Source organism: Parasteatoda tepidariorum, chromosome 6 (assembly GCF_043381705.1).
Source record: "Parasteatoda tepidariorum isolate YZ-2023 chromosome 6, CAS_Ptep_4.0, whole genome shotgun sequence".
Taxonomy (NCBI): domain Eukaryota; kingdom Metazoa; phylum Arthropoda; class Arachnida; order Araneae; family Theridiidae; genus Parasteatoda; species Parasteatoda tepidariorum.
In genome coordinates this window covers 29,423,194-29,444,970 of record NC_092209.1, presented here as the reverse complement: position 1 = coordinate 29,444,970, position 21,777 = coordinate 29,423,194, and the positions used below count along the sequence as shown (strand labels likewise).

Here is a 21,777-nt window from a genome sequence, read left to right as displayed (position 1 = left end):
ATATATATAGGGGGACCGGAAAGTAATGTCGTTTCGGTGCATTTGATATTTGTTTTCAAGATTTTATTTTTAATCAATAACGTATTTATCCTCGTTAGCAACAACCTTTCAATGCCGGATCGAAAATGAATCGCAAAAAATGAATTGGTTTTTAAGATTGTTCATAATTTCTACAAAAATCATGGAATTAAAATGTTTTATTTTAAATTCGACCTCTTATTAATTATAAACTTCGAATTATCCAGAATAATATATTATTGCCTTGCGAAAACTCAGTTTTCGTGCTAAACCAAGATAACAGACAAGTCATACGCGGTCCTTAACTTCAGTAGGAACAAGCCTTAAAAATATATCCCACTACCCTCTATTTATACTATCTTTTTAAATTTTTAATTATTTATATTATTTTTATCTTTAAATTTTTTTTCCTTTATTTGTTCCCCTAATGTTTTTTTTTTCTTTGTATTGTAGAGCTATTTACAATAGTGATGCATTTATAAAAAATTTAACATTGTGCATTAAAAGGAGTTTCATTAATAAAAATGATATTTTTATTAATGAGAATAATAGTTTTATTAGCACTATTTTTATAAATTAATAGATTTTCTGCGAATTTTAGCATTTAAAAAAAACTTAACATAGCTTGATGTAGTTTGAAAGTTCTAACTGAAAATTACAGCTATCACATATTCAAAAATAATCAACTACTGCTATTAAAAAAGTTTTGCAAGTATTGGAACAAAAATTAAACTTTTTTTTTTTTAAATTTTTAGGACTTTTAGTTACGGTGATGGAATTAACGGAAATAGAATTTGGAAAAATTCAACCTGTTACACTTATGTAGGTAAGAATTCTTTTTGTTATTTTATGGAAGTTCATCTTTTCCGTTCAATTTTGTTTTTCTTTTCGTACATTTTGGAAGAACTCTTTTTTTTAACCCTTGCCCTACGAAGTGACTTCCTGGGCTATAGAAAAGCTTCCGATACAGCTGCTATATCTCCCCTCCCTCTCCCATACTTCCCGTTTCCTATGGGTGAAAGATCGGTTTGAAGGGCAACCCTATTTTCAACCAAAGTGTGAATTCTTAAGAATATCAATGTAAAATAAATATTGATAAATTGCACTGTAAAAATAAAATAAGAAATAGTAAATACGAACGAATTTGCGCAACGAATTACGCAACGGAGAATCTTCTATTACGAAACTAAAATAACTGTTAATTTTGTAAAGAAATGCTATGAAGCAAACGATTTTTTAGGATGCATTCGTTCAGTCGATTTTTAATAATCAAACAATTGAGAAAATCCAAGAAAAATTATGAAAAAATAAATAAAAAACACCTATAGTCATTTTCAATTTTAAAAACACAAAAATTAAATTAGTCTTTAAATAATCATTAAAATTATATTTTTGTAATTTGTAATATCTTTTTCTTTAAAAATTGAGCTTATTTTTACCGAGTGAAAATTTTATTTTTGTAATACTGCTAATCAAAAATCATGGAAACTCGATTTTATACTGTAATTAAAGCCAGATTTCAGCATTTAAAAACCTGCAGCTATAGTTTAGGCCCAATTTACAATAAAAAATAAATAATTGCAAGCTTTACAAATGACGTAGGCCGTTAGCAAGATATACAGGTTATACAAACTGCCGACGTCATTAGCCAGCAGTACATGAGACATTAAAAGTGCAAAATAGAATCATTTGAAAATTTGAAGTTATACGATATATTTTTGAACTTAAGTAAAATTTTAAAACAAAAATTAATTAAGTTTTAATCTGACCCACAGTTCATTACCTAAAATGAGATTCTTTGAAAAAAATTCTGACGTTAGAGCACGACTAATGCAAAATATTAACTTTTAACATTATAAAATAATATTAACAATCAACATTTTAATATTTAAAAAGGAACATCTACATTTTTGCCCCCCCCCCCAAAAAAATGCAGTAAGCCTCACAAATAACGTTGGCAATTTGCAAAATATACAGCTTTTTGCAAACTGTCGACGTCATTAGCCAACAATATATGCAACTACAAAAAAGCAAGATAGAATAAATTAAAAATTATAGGTTAAAATTGTTATATTTTTGAATTTATGTTAAATTTGCCCAAACAACATTGATCGATTTTTTATTTGTAATGACATTTACAATTTACGAACGAATTTATGCAACGTAGAATCTTCTCTTTCGAAACTAAAAGATCTGTCAATTTTGTAAAGAAATTCTATGAAGCAAACGATTTTTTTACGTTGCATTCGTCCAGCCAGTTTTTAATAAACAAACGAGTTGAGAAAAATGTACAGAACACCTTCTACAGAATGCGTGTACTCTTATCATTACGAACGCCTTGTTTGCATCTTTTAGTGTTGTTTTATAAGGTTTTTTCTTCATTTCAGTTGCCACACACGCAAATGAAGTAAGAAATGAGTAAGAAGAATCGATAATCGCGAGAAACAGGCTTTCTTTGCTCACAGAATCACGAACACAGAAGACTTGCGTATGCTTATTTCTGCACGCGATTCTTTTATTACTAAGCCTAACCATATTCTCGTAAGATGGGATGGAATGTTTCGTAATCAATACGAACAAAAAATCGAAGATTTTTTTTTATTTGATGTATCCATCAGTTTACTGAGAACTATTGCATTTTTATCGACATTTTCAATAAATCCCCGCTTGCCCTTTTGTCCGTAAAAAATTTCCAAATGAAAAAAAATAATTTTTTTTTCACTTATCTAGAATATTTTAACCTTTCTAGAAAATTGAAAAATTTCAATTATGACGCTAAAATTTAAGAATGTTTTTTTTTAACAGATCATTTACTCAAAATGCAAATATAAATTAAAAACTCAGAAATTAAAAAGAAAAATCGTTGTTTAAATGTGTACTTAAAGAAAATTTTTTTAAAAAACTAGAAAATTAAAAAGTTAGGGATGTAAATTTCAGGAAAAATGTCTTTTTCGAAGAAAAACATGCACAAAGCAGATTTAAAATGTTGCAAACACGTGAAAATATTTTGACCTTTTAGGTCAAAAATCACTTAAGGACAAACCGCCCACAAAGGACAAACCACATACCGAAAGTAATTAAGCTTCATTGTAAATAGCTTGGACACCCTTAACACTAGATTGCCTAAGGAAGTCATTTTGACTGCTTTTAATTTCAATTAGAAAAACAATGATGTATATAATGACACAATTTCTCAGAATTTTGCTCAGCATATAATTGTAAATATTTACTAATAACTTGTTATATAACTGTAAATGATATAAAAAACATTAAAAATTAATTTTAAACAAATTTCTTTGCACATTAATTACTCTTTCACAATCCAGTCATTTTGACTGCTTTTGGGCTATATATATAGGCACATACTAAATTTCAGTCTTTCTAGAGTTAAAATTGTAAGTTTTACATCAAAATCTTAGGGACAAAAACTTCGGACATGTTACACAAGCACTGAAACCTTAGAAAAAACGCCATCTGCATTGAAATTTGAAATACAAATACAGTCAAACCTCGATATCTCGAACTTGAAGGGAGAGGAGAAAAAATTCGAGATATCGAAAATTCGAATTATCGAAAATCGCATGTTATCGATGGTAGAATAAAGAAAAATGCTCTTTTCATACCTTATTTATTATTCCATATTTATTCTAAAAACACTTTTTACACTTTCATTTAAAAAAAGATTCAATTGTTGTTTGCTTTATAGATGTGTAAGAAAGTTTGTCTATAACACTTTCTAAGTGGACTATAGCTTTAAATGTATATTCGGCTGACATATTCGGTAGTCTGACATATTCGGCTGCCTCTCAATAAGTCTCCTTACAGTGTCCACTGCTGAAAGTGCTTGTTTGTTAGTAACATTTGGCCGTAAATCTTCGATTTCCTCATCCTCTTCTTCTGATGGTTCACAAGAAGCTTTCGTTTGAGCGATGACATCACTGTCATCCCACTGACCACACACTGTTACTACATCATTTACGTTTACAAAGTCACGAAATTCCATATCATCAAGCTTCGTGAGTCCGGTCAATCTGTTCCAATCATTTTCGGTATAGTTTTCAGCAGAATTAACGATATTGATTGTTTGACTACTTTTGTGATCTTTAATGAATCCAGACTTCTTGAAGCCATTCATTATCGTAGAGGAAGACACATCATTCCATGCCTTGTCAGCCATTCTTAAAATTTTTTATTTTTTTGGGAATATTTTTTTAATTTTTGGAAAAAAAAAATATACACTATTTATGGATAAAAAATTCAAGTTATCGAGGGATTAGAAAAAAAAATTTCGTGAAATCAAGTTTTTTTTAACATTGAGTGTATAGGAAATTTGAAAGGAATTTTTTTTTTCTTCGAGATATCGAAAAATTCGTGAAATCGAGGTTCGAGTTAGCGAGGTTCGACTGTACTAGAAAAAAAATAGATTTCCTTTTAATTTTTTCTTTCAAAATTGTATCCAATTTAAAAAAAAAGCTTAATACATATCTATAGCAAACGAGGATCTAAATTAAACAACCTTTTTCCCGTTTTTGTCTATCTAGGAAGAGTTTTCGGGAGTGAGCCATTCCCAGATTGTCCATCCCCTTACCTGGATGGAAGAGCAGCCGGAGAAAAGGGGCGTCTTAGTGGAAGGGCAGTCGCTAGGAAGAAGAGGCGCGCGCTTCCATACCGCGAATCTTCCTCTTGTAAGATGCCGCGCATAGTGCGCATTCTCTCCGCTGAAAATCGGGCGGCAGCGTCTTCTCCTTGGAGCCGCCCTTTCTTAAGACCTTTTCTTATTACGGTTTGAGAGAATCAGGGTCCATCTTACCTTATAAAGCAGACGTTTATCAGCTAAATTACTTAAGTAATGATGAAGAGCCCGAGTAAAGTTCCTTAAATTTTATGAAGAATCTGATTGATAGAGCAGCGGTTCCTAAATGGTGTTCCGCGGAACCCTAGGGTTCCGGGAGAGAGATAAAGGGTTTCAGAGATTATTTTTAAATAGTTTTTTGTTAACCGCTTCGAAATCTGTCATTAGATCCAACCAATAGACCAGTGATTCTCGATCTTTTTTTTTTTTTTTTTTNTTTTTTTTTTTTTTTTTTGTGGCGGCACACTTTTAACGATTTTCAAATTTGACGGCATAGAATGAAAAAATTTAGTTCAAAAGCTGTTTACTTACCTATGATACACTGCGTTAAATAGCTTGAGATAATAATTTTGAATGTGAAATAAAATAATATGTACTACAAAAGCACGTTTATTAAGAGATTAATTATTTCTTTCGACTAATTTTTTATTAGTTAGTAACTGTCACTTTTTTTTTGCTAGTTTTTAATTGTTAGCTTGTTTTCTACAGTTATTAACTGTTATTTTTTTTACATTGTTATTTTTTGTGAGTTACTAGTTTTTTTTGCTAATTATTAGTTGTTAGCTTATTTTTTTGTTAGCTATCCCTTGTTAATTTGCTTTTATAACTATTAATTGCATAGCTTACTTTAAAGATTAGCTTTTATTTCCGTTTGAAAGTTAATATTTAGCTTTCTTTCTTTTGTTAATTAATATTATTAATAATCATTAAATTTTCTACTTATTTCAAAATTTTTTTAAAATTGCCAAAGACAATTTAAACGCTTCCTTCGTATTTTAACTTATTTTAAGATTGTCATAGATAAGACAATCACCGACAGAATTCTTTAATTAAAAAATATGTTTCTCTAATAACCATTTTCAGCTTTTATAGCAATTATTTTTAGTTTTCATTTTATAAACAATACCAAAAAAAAAATGGCTGATTTAGTTCTAATATTGCAGACTCAACAGTCAAAAATAAAAGCTAATTTAAGATTAATGATAAAACTATGAAAATATTTCATTCCTCTTTTTAAATATAAAAAAATTTAAAAGTCAAAATATTGTTTTAACAGTTAATATATTCAGAATTGTCATCATTTACTTTATTTCTAAATACGGTAAATAAATATGGTTACGATTTTTAAATATGGTCGGATATAACGAGAATTTTTTTTTAATTATTTAGGGTTTAATAGACGAAAAAAATTGGGAGGCGCTGTGCTAGAGTATCTATAACAAGTTAGACCTAATCTATAATAATTAAGTTCCATATAAGCTGTTAAGCTGTAATTGACGTGATATAATGCTATATTTAGTATTTCGTTTCATTTTGATGCTTAAAATACATTTTAAATCTATATGTAAAATAAAGTTACTTATTTTAAAAAAGGGTTTTGTATTTTTTTTTTTTTTTTTCGTTTCATTCGACAATCTTACACATTTATTAAAACTTAAAATTAAAACCACATTAGAATTAATCTTTTTCTTGTCAATCTATTTCGAACTTATTAGAGAGGGTTTTAAGATTTATCCATTAAACTTTGCGTCTGAAAGCCCAGTTTTACGGTGAAAATTGTCGTAGAAAACTTTTTCCTCCGTCTGTCCTGTCTTCTAAGTAAAACACATATTCTTGACAGGTTGTTTCATTTCGCCAAAGACGACATAAACGGAGAATTAAGAAGAAAAAAAAGTGAAAATTTGGGGGAGGGTTTGTTTAATGTATTTTTAAAGTACCCACGTGTTCTTGTTCTCACGTCTTATTTTTGAAGAGTCTTTCCTTTAAGTACCTTCAAGTACTAAAGATGGAATACTCGAAGGAAGATAAGTTTTTTTTTTTTTTTGACAAGACAAACACAGTGGGCTTCATTTTATTCCGCCAATCAGTCGCCTAATGGCTACTCTCGAAATAAGTAAATTCTTAACTGATTTGTTCTTTTTTTCTTTTCTTTCTTTTTTTTCTAATACTCGTCTTTTAGTAGTTTTGATGTTGGTTTGTTCCCACAATTTCTTAGGAATAAATTTGAGACATTTTTTTTAAAATTAGGCTTAAAAAAAAGAATATTTTTTAATTATCCTTAAAATATACGTATAGGGAAAGTTGGATGATTAATCGGTTGCTTTTAGCAAAATAAATATTTGATCAGTTGCAATTTCAATAGATAATTTTTTATATAAAATTATGTTAAACTTTGATTATGCATACAATCGCGTTGGAATTATGAATTTCTCATCGTGCGGGGTACAAAAAAAGTTTGATAAAAAAGTACAACTCGTAAATGAAAATTATTTCCAAAATGAATGCAGTAATAAAATTTTTTATAGTATAATGAAAGAAAGGTGTCATAATTCCTCAGCTTTCTTGGTCATAATTCCTCTCAGTGTCATAATTCCTTTGCTTGTACTCTGACTTTTACTGATGTAATATAATTTTGCATTTAAATTCACGTAAAAGATGTAACGTATAAATTAAAATTTAAGTTTTAATTTACTTTATTAAGTTTTGAGCACTTCAGAAATCGTTTATATTTTCCTAAAGCGTTTAAAACACTTCGAAGAAAAAAAAAGCTTAAAAAAAAATTAAAAAAATAAATTTTAAAAAAAACATTCATTTAATTTTTCTTTTTCTTATCTTTTTCCGAATTTAACTTTTACTAAAAATTAGGAAATTTTTCCACGTGTAGCAATTTTCTGTCACATTTTTTTAGTTTGCTTTTTAACAAAAATTATAAAATAAAGAAATCTTTAATGACTCATGTAAACATCGCTCATACCCCTTCTCCTACCTCGTCAGTAACCAAGAGGACCCCATACCATAAGAGAAACTTTCCGTCGCAAATTTTTTAGACCCTCCATTACTAAATTAAAATTTAAAAGGGAAAAAAAAGTAAATTCAGGCAAACTTAAAGTAAGGTACGAAGTTTCAATTGCTGAAAAAAAAAAAATTCAAAACATCAAAACGCATACAAATTATTGGAAGAGAACTTCTCCATTGCGTAATTCTAAGTTATCATCTCATTATTTATTTCCATTTTGGATATTTTAAAACCTTCTCTTCAGTATTTTAAACTTCATGGCCTACTCTATGTTTTTCTGAACTCAATTTTCTATACTTTAAATTAGTTATGGTGGCGAAGGAGTGGCAACAAAAAGTTTCTCCCGTAAGTATGGCATCCTCTTAAGTGCTTACTTAATGTTTGAACGGCCCTTATTATTATTGTTGCTGCTATTATTATTATTATTATTGTCATTATTGTTATTACTATGTAGTACTATCATTGTGTTATTAACACTGAGATTTATTCAGGGACATTTCTAAGTTTTAAGTTTCTCCCGTAGTATGATATCCTCTTAAGTGCTTACGTAATATTTGAACAGCCCTTATTATTATTGTTGTTGTTGTTATTATTATTGTCATTATTATTATTATTCCCATTACTATCATTGTGTTATTTACACGTCAGGGACATTTCTAAGTTTTAAGTTTCTCCCGTAGTATGACATCCTCTTAAGTGCTTACGTAATATTTGAACGACGCTTATTGTTATTGTTGTTATTATTATTATTACTGCCATTATTATTATTACTACTACTATCATTGCGTTATTTATACTGAGATTTATTCAGGGACATTTATTAAAACTTTTATTCTAATTTTTTTGAACTCCATTTAGAGTCAAATAAAGAAAACCTAGTTAAAGAAACGTCCTTATTCCCGAGTCAATTAGAAAACCTTGAAAGAAAGCCACCTTTTACTTCATTTTTATAGCGGCGACAGTTAAATACGTGACTAAAATAAATAACAACCGAACACCCATTTCATTTCCTTTCCGCACCATTGAACGGAAGAAAAAAAAATTAATAAACAAACTAACTGTAACTGTCTTTACGAAGAAAATAATCTTATTTCAAAAGAGCGCACCGGGGAGGGGGATGACAAGATAGCGGTATCTTGGATTAAATTTCCGGCTTCATAGTATCCTACATATATGAAAGGGGGGGCAACAATAGATGTGAAATTTCCCCCATCCCCCATCAACCAACTGTGTGATGGAAAGGGGAGTAGGGTGAGAGGGGGAAGGAAGTTGGACATCTGTTCTCGCGTGCCTGGGTCGCGTGCGGCTCAGGGATGGTTTGGTAGCTGGTTTACAAGAAGGCTTTCAAGTTAGTCTTAGCTTCTTAAGTTATAATTGTTAATTACTCTTTCAATCTTGACAACAAAAGAAAGTCTCTGTTGAAGGCTATGTTTTCCCCTTATTGTTATAAAAATTGGAAAATTAATTATCATTTTTTATAATTTAAATGTAAAAAATAATAATTAATTTTCCAATGTTTATAATTTTTTCCCCTTATTGTTACAAAAATTGGAAAATTAATTATCCTTTTTCACAATTTAAATGTAAAAAATAATAATTAATTTTCTAATCTTTATAGTTTTTTAAGTGTAATTGTTTTTAAGTTTTTCACAATTTAAATGCGTTGATGAAAATAATTTCTTATACACATTTTGCTCTTATTAACCATTAATAAAAAAATTTGTAATCCGTACTTCGTTAAAGTAAAAAAAAATATATTAAGACGAAAAGAAAAATGTTTGAGGAAACTCATTTAGTGCTTTTGCACATTTTCGGAACTTTCTAATAATAAATACTTAAACCGGTAAATATTGTGTGCAATTTAAAAGCAAGTAACAACTTTATGAACTTACTATTAGGGTAATACGTGTGCTTATTTTCCGACTTTAAAAGCATATAACTCAGCTAAGAAAAATTTGAACAGTTCTAAAAAATTTTTTAATAAATAAGCCTCGGTGTGATTTACACGCACTCCAATTTTAGAAATTAATTTTTTTTTAAAAATTAAAAATTGACTGTTAAATCTGTAGCACCTAGTTTTTTTACCCATTGGCAAAATGCGTCTTGTTTTGGGTTTAATGACGTGCACACTTTATTTGAACGTCATGACACCTTTCAACTGTGTTCAAGAGAAATAGTAAATAGTGCGCATGCGTCGTCATTGCATGCGTTGCTATGGCGACCGCTGCTGTTTGATAATTTTTTTTAGAATTCTTTTTTTCTTTTTATTTTCACCAGTAGTCATTCTTAATGTATTTACATAATAATAATTTAAAGTATTTTTGTATTCTTTTTATTATTAGCTTATAATTACTGTCTTGACGGAGATTTTAATATAAATATGAATACTGAAGAAGGAAAAGTATTTTGTGACGTCTTGAAACATGTATATAGCCAGGATTTGAAAACCAATCCGACGACAAACATCAATTGAGACAGTTTTTGCAACTCATGATTTGAAATGTTGGGTCGTTTATCGGAGTCAAACCAGAAAAAAAAGTATTTGACCAATGGATAACCAGTAAACGTAATAAAGTGATCAAAAAAAAAAAAAAAAAATCTTTTTTTGCTTTTTTAAATTAATATTTGCTTAAANAAAAAAAAAAAATTTTTTTTTTTTTTTTTTTTTTTTTTAAATTTTAAATTTTAACTTATAAAAATTACTAAAAATTGGCGTAAATGTAAATTGACATAAAGACTCATTTAAAAAAATATTATTAGAGCTGCTTAATTTTTATTAACTAAACTACATGCGTTTAAAGTCCACAAATATGTTATTCCTAAATGCCCTCTACTAAATTAACTAATCTCCACTATTCGAACTTTACAATTATCATTTCATTACGTTGCTTTCAGATTTTTTTCAACGCAGAACCGAAATTAAATTACTTACATTCTTAATGACATTGAACGGCAACGGCATAACGGTAATGACGTAAACAAATAATAAATAATGAATAAATAATAGCTATTATTGTCAGTTTATCTATTATTTTTTTGTTTACCGTAAAAAATATTATTAAGAATTCGTTATTATATTTGAGTTTTTTAAATACAAGTTCAATCTGAGCTGCCTGTGTGTAAAAAAAATTTTTTTTGTAACTATGGTACCGTTCGTAAAGTAAATTTGACTAGAACGACTTAGTAAAATGTGTTAAAAATAATCTATTGTTGCGAAAAAGATACTTTGTTTTCTGAGAATTATCTTGAGCTATTACTTTGAACCTTAAAGAAGACTTTTGAAAAATACGAAGACAATCTGTTATTCTTTAGTGATTGTCTTAAGATAATATTATGTTTAAAGAAAGCGTGATTAAGTTTTATAGATAAAGTTTAAGTCAACTCAAGGAGAACCATTTCATTCAACAAATTTACGAACGAATTCCATTTAAAATTTTTACGTTTCATTTATAATCGTTTGCATAATTCTAAATTATTCATACCATATTATTTATAATCTTCAGGAGTCTAGCATTGCCGTATTTTACTAAAACTGTAATTAAACGGCAATAAAAATAAATTTTCAGTTTACTCTATTATATATAAGCTTTTTTAAATCGTTTTCTTTCAAATAATTTTGGACGTTTGTGTAACAAAAAATACATTTCAAGCCTATTTGCATAAATATAAGTTTGAAAATGGTTTTAATCTTTCCCATAAACAAGGTAAAAAAAGTATCAGAAAAAGTTGGTGTCAAATTAATATTTACGTGACACTTCAAACACGTTATCGAAATCGAACGAATCATTACTGAGAGAGGCGGAACTGAAAACATCAAAACCTGTTTGATTATCATTTGTAACTTGTAATTGTCTTGTCTTTTAAATGTTCTTCTGATAATCAAATGGATTTTGGTATTTTTATCCCACTTCCCTCATTAATGATTCTTTAGATTTGGACAATGTGTTTCTCTATCTTCCTCGCCTAATTTTACTTTAGAATGTGACAAGGATTCTAAAAATATGCACATTAAATGCGAAAGTATGGAATATTTAAATATATTGAAGTTTATAAAAGTTTTGATTAAATTTAAAAAATATTGCTTATAATTTCATTTATAAAACAATTTAACAATTAAATAAGTTTACAACTAAATAATTTCACAACTGCTGCAATCAGGGAGGGTAGGATAGGAGGATGGGTAAAGAAGAAACATTAAACATAATTTGGAGAACATATTATTTGCAACAAAAAAAAAAAATTGCATATCGGTGACTCATTGGATAAAGAATTTACATCCCAATAAGATTAACCAGGTTCGAATCCCAGCCGGGGTTGGTTGATGCGAAATCTGCTCCCAGCTCGCAATGGCCACAGTGCTGACGTTAGAATCACCAGGCCGTCAGGCTAACCATTAGAGGTTTTCGTGATTTTTCTCTCCACGTAACGTTAATGCTCTCAGAAACTCAATACAGGCTAGTTTGTCCCAATGCTTGATCTAGGAGTTCCCTTGTCCTCTGGATTAGGTTCAAAATTACAAGGCTACAGAGTTAGTTGAACACTGATAGTCGTAAACTCAGAATTGGGTCGGCAGTTCAACCCAGGTTATAAGATAAATAAATAATAAAAACATTGCAGGTTAGCTTCTTTTTATTAGAGGAAAATAAAAATTTAGGGCAATCAAAATCGATCGTTTAATCACTTTCTGAAATTGATAACCACCAATTGTTTATTCAAATTAGATTCATATAGATTAAGTCAGCATTCAAATTAGATTAAGTCAGCATAGGTGCAAACCGATTCCTTGCACCTATTCTTTTCCTATGAAATGACGTCTCAAGGCCCCGTTGACCCACTTTTGACCCTTTTTAAGTAGGTCCTTCTCCCCATCTGCCCATCAACGCCTGCATCCCTCATTTGCATACATCTTCGTTCGGCCTGCTTTCATCCTCCATTTTCTAGAACGTTTCGTTTTCTCGCAACACATATTTGCATTTCAGGAAAAACAATTTTTTTCCTCCATTGCACAATGACACGAAGAAAGCAACAAGTGTAATTTTATTTTTATTAATTACTATTTATTTAAATCAATCACTACGAATAATAGAATAAATACTCTTATTATTGAAATATAATAACTGAAATCGATTTCTAAATGGAAACTTTTTTTTAAATGAATTTCTGTCAAATAGGCGTAAATTATTTATTGAAATTAATTTCCATTAAATAAATATGAACTATTCCTTGAAATCAATTACTGCGGAATAGATAAGAGCTATTCTTTGAAATCAATTACTACCATATAGATATGAACTATTCATTGAAATGAATTTCGAACAATTATTTGAAATGAATTTCCATTAAATAGACCCAAACGGAATTCTATTCATTGAAATCACGAACTATTCATTGAAATCAATTACTTTCAAATAGATATGAACTATACATTGAACTCAACTTGTATCAAAAAAAATTTGAGCTATTCATTGAAAATCTTAACTAACCATATTCAGTTTTTGAATCAATTTGTAACTATTCATTGAAATCATTTTTAACTATTCCTTGAAAACATTTTTTGAATATTCATGGAAAACATTTTCTACATATCCATTGAAAAAAATTTCTAAATATTCGTTGAAATCATTTTTGGAATATTTATTAAAATCATTTTCTAAACAGTCGTTAAGATCATTTTCTAAATCTTCCTTATACTCATTTTCTAAATATTCACTAAAATCATTTTCAAAATATTCAATAAACCCTTTTCTTATTATTCATTGAAAAGATTTTCTAACTATTCAATGAAATTAGTTACTAACTAATCATTGAAATTTTTTTCTAACTGTTCATTGAAAGCATTTTTTAAATATTCGTTAAAATTATTTTCTAAATATACTTTATAATAATTTTTTAAATTCTCTTAAAAATCATTTTCTAAATATATTCATTAAATATTCATTTTCTAAATATTTATATTTTTATAAATGTTCCTCGAAAACATTTTCTAACTATTCATTGTAATCTATTTCTACTCTATAAACAGGGACAATTACTGAAATCGCTGTCTGTCATTTTAATGACAACTTTTTTTTATTAAAATCAATAGTTCATAGCCATCTACAATTAATCAATTTGATGGAAACTGTTGGAAATCAAAACCTGTCAATTAATCAGGCAAAATGAATGATTAAACTCAACAGAAAACTTATAAATTAAAATCGAATCTTGTCAATTTAAACGAACTGTTATTTGGAATTTTTCTTTTTTTAAATAGAACATGATGAAATGATGGGGAAGAAACAATTATAAGGAAGAAAATAATAGTTTGTAAAATACTTACTTACTTAGAAGATGAAGATATTGAAATCTAAACTTATAAACAGGAAATTATCTGAAAAAAATATGATAAATTAGGACAATTTTGTTTATTAAATAGAACAACAAAAAAAAAATTCTTTTTTTGAAAGAAAAAAAACCACGTTATTGTTCTAACAACGTGTTGAATTCCTTTTTTTTATATTACAATCCATTGCATATTAATTAAAAAAAATTTATTAATTACGTCATATTTAACTGGACAAAATTTTAATATGTTTTATGGTTTGTTTTATTAAAATAATATGGAATATTATTTATCAAAACGTAATACACGACATGAGTACTTTCCTATTTACATACATAATTTGATAAATAGTATTTTAATAGCATTTTTCCAGTTTAATACGGATTTCATGGTCCGGAAACCCCCTACGCTGCAAAAAATACTGGTTCAAATTACAGTACACCGAAACTTTGAGTGCATCATCCGTAAAATACATCCTATCGAAAATTTCATTTTTACCGTAAAATATTATACCATAATTTTTACAGAGTTATTACAGTTGTTTTTACAGAATTTACTTAGAGTGAGTAAGTGATTATACGGTAATTATTACAGTAAAAATTACGGCATATCAGATTTTTTGCTCCGTAACATGTTCGGGTAAAAATGGATTTGATCGCATTTTGAATTGGAGTTTTTACAGTGCAGGGCACTTTCATTAATGTTGTCATCATTTTATGTTGACATTATTTTATGTTGACATCGTTTTATGTTGTTTTTTTCTCCGTATTTCCATTTATGTTTTAGTCTTCGTTTATAATAATTAATATTATGCATAATTTATCTATGTATAATAATTTATATTATTTATGTTTTACCTTGGGTACGCAAGGTAAGACAAGCTAAAACAGTAAGTTTTAGCTTAACACCGTATAACCGCGTACGCATAGAATCACGAACACTATGCATAAGAATAATTATTTATTATGTTATTATGATGAATGTTGATAAATTTTATAAGGTTAACGAAAATATTTACTTTTGTAAAAAGTATATTATTACATTAGTTGGTAAAAATATCTCGATATAATCTTAGATATCGATATGTTCTGACAATTTATGACAATATTAAAATTCGGCATTTATAGGTTATGTATACCAATGTTCGTATTGGCGACAACTCGGAAAAGCAGTCGCCAACACATAGTCCGTATAACCGCAAAGTATTCTTTGTGGGAAAAAAGGAAAAAAAAAGCAAGATTCCGAGTCTTGTTTATTTAAATAAAATAACAAAATCTTGTTAAGTTTATCACGTTCAGAAATCTCATTCGATATGAAATCGTGTGTTTGAAAGCAGGCTGCCCAAACAAAGTAAGAAATGTTCTTATGAAACGTTGTTGCGATACTACTTTCTTAGGACAGGTGTTCTTACGAACACTTAGAATGCGGCAAGAATAAACATAAGTTTCTTCTAATGGTGGCCACAAAGGATTGAAATCACATTCCGAAAACAACCTGCGCAAACATATCGTTTGGTCTTGAGTAAAGCGACTGGCTCAAGTCATCTTTAAATGGCGAAGAACAATAAAAACTTTCACTTAAACGCCGTCAATTGCTTTTAGAGAAAACAATGGAGATAAAATCAGTAGAATTCTTATGATTCAGCATGAGTATAAAATGACAAATTGAAGAATGATATATTAGTTCTTGATGTATTTTTATAAATAATACTATATTAATAATATTATAAAATCAGTAGAATTCTTTTGATTCAGCATGAGTATTAAATGACAAATTGAAGAATGATTTATTAGTTCATGATATATTTTTATATATTATAATATTAAGAATATAAATAATTTTATAAACGATATTTTTGTGAAATGATATCTCAGTTTGCTACGATATATTTATAGAAGATTATTGTGCATGACGATACATTAGAAAATAATATACTTTAAGACGATATACAAGATGATAGTTTATGACGATATAAACTGAAAATTTGTCTTTATTTCAGACGATATATCATAGTGAAAATTATGTCTTAATTTATAACGATATATCATAGTGAAAATGATAACTTAGAATTTTTAGCGTATTACGATGTTAACCAATTGATACATGAATGTAAACAAGTGCAAACCTGTTTCAGCGGCGTAAAAACAATAAAGCTGTATAGTATCACTTGATAATTAAAACTTTACATAGAATCTTATAGTGCGTCGAATAATTTGGCCAAGAACAGTACGTTCATAATAATAAGTTCCCCGACAAATTTATATAGCTCATATTCTTTAATTATTAGTTATAACTTTGAAATTCTAATCAATCGCGTTAAAGTAAAAATATCACTAATACACCATAACTGCACAAGAAAATAAAAATTATTTTTCATTACAAAAGAGAGAGAAAAAAAAAAGGAGAACTTAAATAAGATGGAGATCTGTTAGAGTGTAAAGACACCGAGAAAATAATCACAGCGAAGAGATTATGATCCTTTTCTCCTCTTTTAGATAAAACTTTTCTAAACTGTGACCGTACTCAAGCTTTCTACTTGGCTGCGCTAATACACTATTTCAAGCTAGATTATGCCCGTGTTAATTTACCAATAAACGCGGTACTCCATAAGCATAATTAATTACTATTCATGCATAGACTTAGTTTGATGCCAATACCAGCCAGCTCGCCTTAATTATAACGCCAACATCATAAAACCACGACCCTGCAACCAGCATCTTTATTTCACAAAACTTCCTTCATAGAAGTACGGGCAGTAACTCCTTTTTTTTTTTTTTTGCTTCTTCTTTCTTCTTTCTAATTTCATTCGCCTAATTCAGCGCAAAAAGTTGAGAGAAGACACATTCATTAAAAAAGAACCTCAAATTGGCCAATTAAAAGATCGAATTTTCTTAATTAAAAATTCTAATTGAAATGGAGGTGAAACTGTAGAGTTTTTTCCTTTTGTCTTAATTAATAACTTTTTTTTTTAAACCCCAAATATAAAATGCGCCAAACAGGTGTTATAGATCCACCCTGGCGCCTGTCTTTAATTGGCTTGTCAAAGTTTAAAATTACTTTGAAACACCAATAGTTAGATGGAAACTTAGAGATAAGTTGTCTTATTAGTCGGCTAACATACACGCATTTTTATCCCCTATTCTACTTTGATTTATTGTTGCAAGTTTCAATTAGTTTACCGAGAATTTTTGCTCGACCTCAATTAACAACAAAACAATAAATAAACAAAATAATAGATGAAAAAATAATTTTAAGCAGATATTCGCAACTTAAAATCTTACTCGTTATAAGCGCGTTTATTCATGTTTTTTAATACAATTATTTCTTTAATTATATACCTATTATTGAAAATACTTTGTACTCTAGAAATTTCCAGAATAAATTACGGTAAAAAATACTTACCGTAAAATCCATTTTTACCGGAACATGTTATGGAACAAAAATCTAATATACCGTAATTTTTACAGAAATAATTACCGTAAAATTACTGAATCACTCTCATTAAATAAATATTACTGTAACAATTATAGTATACTAGTTTACGGTAACAATAATTTTACAGTATAATGGATTTTACGGATGGTTCACTTGAAGTGCCGGTACTTCGTATCGGAATTTGATCCGGAATTTTTTACACCGTAGAATTTAATTCGTAAGGTTCTCATAAGAATTAAAAGAGATCATGTAACATAATTTTTTTTATATATTTCTAAAAAGTTAAGTATGTAATTTAATTAAAGTCTATGCTCTCCAAATTGTTTTTAGGCATAAAACGTTTTACTACATCCCACTTGCGTCAGATTTCCCATTCAACGCAGTTAAGCATATTTTTTTTTAAACAGCACAAGATAAAATAAAGAAAATAAAAAAGCAGACGATAACTTTTGGAACTTCCTGTAGTTAATTGTTTCTCAGACTTAGTTTTTTCTTTTTATTTTTAGCAGTGCGTATTTTTAATGTTTTTGCATAATATTAGTTTAAAGTATACTTATGTTCTTTTATTTATTTATTCGTAATTCTTGTTATTTTATTAACTTATTCATTATGTTTTGGCAACTTTAGCTAAATTTTATATGAAAAAAGTCTTAAATATCAATAGTAATTTATACCATTTGTTTCTTTACCGCAGATGCATTTCAACCCTAAATCAATCGTTTTCTAATTGTCAATTATTGTGTATTCATCCATAACCGAACGATTAATTGACTCGCGTGTGTAAATTTTCAGCTTACTTTACATCGATCGTAGCTGCGGTTAAAAAAAAATGTTCAACGGAATAAACTAAGTTTAAAAAAGCTTAACTGCGTTAAATTTAAACTTCGAGGCAAGTATGACGCAGCAACATCAGACGTTCTATCTAGTCCTTTACGAGAAAAATAATTTACAAAAAAGTGTTACAATTAAAATTCTATCGTTAATCAATTGTTTTCCAAATGTCTATAATTTTGTATTTATCCATAACCAAATGATTAATTGGCTCGCGTGGTAATTTTTTGACTTACTTTACATCAATCGGAACTGTGGTTAAGAAAAATGTTCAACGGAATAAACTAAGTTTAAAAGTTTAACTGCGTTAAATTCAAACTTCGACGCCAGTATGAAGCAGCGTTCTACCGAATCCTTTACCAGATAAATAATTTACAAAAAAGGGTTACTATTATAATTCTATCTTTCACGATGTGAGAAACAGCAATAATAACTGTAGTGAGTGGAACATTTATCTTAACTATTTTTGAAGGACTGTTCAGCCCGGATCCCATGAATAGTCATGAGCCGATAGTGAAGAGTACCTAAAGGAACTAATTGCGCAGAGATCCCCAGGCAACATTCAAAAGTCTTAAATGAGGGACGAAAATTATGGACATCCTTTTGAACTGCAGTTCCCTCATTCATCTTTTATTAGTTGTGAGTCCAGCTATGCGTCCACTCAATTCAATGAATGTCCGGCGGGAGAACGTGTTGGCCGGACTCTGGAAAGTCATGAGTGCATGGTAATTGGCATCCTCCAGGAGTCCGGCAAGGCAGAGTTTTCAAAACTAGCCGAAGAGTGACCATTAAAATCTCGCCTCTGTTCTGGAGAGATGGGCTCTCATTAGCACACTGTTAATGATATGTACCTGTTGAAGGAGGGAATTGGCCTGATTTTGGCGCAAGAAGAAAGTCCCGTGATCATTTGGCGCACCTCTAATGATCTTCTGTTCACTTCGAATGCAACTCTTTCGCCAACACTGACCCCTCTGGACATCTTTTAATTTAACAAAGAACAATGTGTATGGGATGATGAAGCCCTCAACTAGTTCTTGAAAGTCTAATGCACTGATAAAGCCTTTTAATCACTGAACGGATGAAAATTTTAATGGATTCCCAGTTAAGATAATAACAACAGTGGCATTTATTCAGATGCATAGAAATTGAAACCGTATAAAAGTTTCTTAGGAACGGCAGAAATGACTATTTTCGCATGACAATTTTTATTCATAAAATTGACTATTATTACTTAAATTACTATTTTTTATTCATAAAAATTTAACGCTTTTGTTTATAGTTTATTTCGTTTATTTTTTTAAGAACTTTAGGGTTATTCTTACTTTCACAGACAATTTGTGGTGTACAATGGTGACAATGACTTGCTAATATTTTTAAGAAAAAAATAAAACTTGAATTAAAATTAAATCTTTTAAAGCATGTTTATTCTAATTGGACAGTGCTGCAAAATAAAATAAAAAGTGAACTCTCTGAATAACTTTTGATCTAATGATTGGTTTTTTAGGACTCAAACTTAATGGCTCACGACTGGGATGACTTCAAATATGTTAATTGATTTGTGCAGACGAAATTGAACGAAATCAAGGCAAAAGTGTAATTTCGCCAAAACATACCTTTTTTTTCGACGTATTTGGATTCTTAAATCTCGAAATATGGGTGGGGGGTCGCAATCTGGAAAATATGGTCTTATAGTTTGATCAGAAGTGTACTCAAATATTTGGAACCCCTCAATTTTTATTTAATCTTTTGCTATGTCTCAATTTTTTTTTAATCGAATCGAAAACTTTTTGCGCGCAAATATAAAAGTTGTTTATCCAAAAATGATTCTATGCACATATTTTTATAATTATTTATCATTTTTTTGATAAATTTATTTGTTAATATTCGAAACAACTTTGAATTGTAAGGTAAACAAATTCTAACAACATTTTAAAGAAGGTAATTTTAAATGACAAATATATAAAAGGATACTATCTAGAGGAAAACATTTTTGAGGCAAGATGTCTTATCACTTATCAGAGGTAGAAAATTACTTAAGACGAGATACCTTATAACAGTTGGACTAACTCATTATTAAAACTTGTTTACTTTAAATATGCATGTTTGCAAAAACTTTTTAAAAAAACGATGTAGGAGAACGATGAATCTTATCATTTAATAATAGTTATTTAATATTGTAATTTTTTAAGATGACTTATCACTTATCAATTCCGGAGAAGTGGATAGTTTCAGTTGCTAAATTGTAATCGTTGTAAGAACATAAAAATTCCTTGTAAATGACAAGACATCACTTAATAATTATTTAGCAAAATATAAATTTTTTGACATATCACTCGGAAAAAGGAAATTTCCTTTAGACAAGGAAAATAAGATATCAAGTCAACGCACATAAAATAAATAAAAAAAAACTTTGTGACTATATTGTAGATCAATTTCCTGAAATATTTAAATAATGCATCTTAGTCTTAAGAATTTTAAATGAAAAGTGCCATACTTCAAAATTTTTATTTATTTGATTTCATTGTCTCGATCAGAGTTTCTTAAACTGTGGGCAGCGACCCTAATCGGGATCGAGGAACCTGCAGCTAAAGTCACCAAAAATTGGGCGATTTCGATATTTCTTTAACTAATTATTATAATGGGACGGCCGTTTATTAAACGACGGTTATAAAATAAAATTACTTGGTTATTATTATAGTAAGTTACTTGGTTATTATTATAGTAAGTTACTTGGTTATTATTATAGTATAGTAATATTAAAATTATTAAAATTTTTGGCGACTCTTGTTGCAGATCCCGTGACCCCATTTGGAGTCGCGACCCACAGTTTAAGAAACTCTAATCTAGATAGTTAGACTTGATGTAATAACACCTTCTTGAATTTCGCCGGTAGTGTTAAGTTTAAGGGGAAAATAAGAATTTTTAAAGCAACCAAGCAATTGTTGAAAAAAAAGCGTTTTTTCTTTTATTTTATTTAATTAATTTGAAAAATAAAATCTCGTAGTGTGTTATTTCGATGTGGAAGAAAAAATGTCTCAATAGCTCTAAACGGGGTTCTTAAACTAAACTCTTTTATTAAAGAAAAATCGCCTTTTCCATAGATGAATCTCTACAAGTCTACATTCTAAGTTATGTCCTTAAACTAGGACTAAAGCTATCTGCTCTTTAAATCAAGTTGCTCGTTAAACCAGAGTTCAACGAAATTATTATTATTATTAGAAAAAAAATGTGTTATACACAAAAATAAACTAGAAAATATTTAAAAACTGCTTACTTTTTCATACTTTCTGTTGACATTAGATAAAATAACGTTTATTTAGTTATTTATTTTTATTGACTGGCCATGATTTGGCGGATAACACACAAGGCGTAACATATGTTATAAGATTATAACACCGACTGAATCTAGAAAAGTTTGCAATTTCTCTGTTAAACTCCATCTTTACGAATGCGAATAGCTGTGGTTTTATTGTTTACATTCTACGTTTTACGAACATTTAGCTAGGAATCTGTACGCTAACA

The 21,777-nt window shown here is 28.9% G+C and overlaps 1 protein-coding gene across 3 annotated transcripts in view; it reads right to left on the bottom strand.

Annotated features, from left to right (window-relative positions):
* LOC107448306 (homeobox protein prospero) overlaps window positions 1-21,777 on the bottom strand; it is a 148,521-nt gene that overhangs the window by 114,045 nt on the left and 12,699 nt on the right. For 2 of the 3 annotated variants that reach the window (XM_016063448.2, XM_016063449.3), the window contains exon 2: window positions 13,987-14,037. The gene's annotated coding sequence lies outside the window, so the exon portion shown is untranslated. The remainder of the gene's footprint in view (window positions 1-13,986; window positions 14,038-21,777) is intronic. The other variant, XM_016063445.3, reaches the window with a different exon arrangement.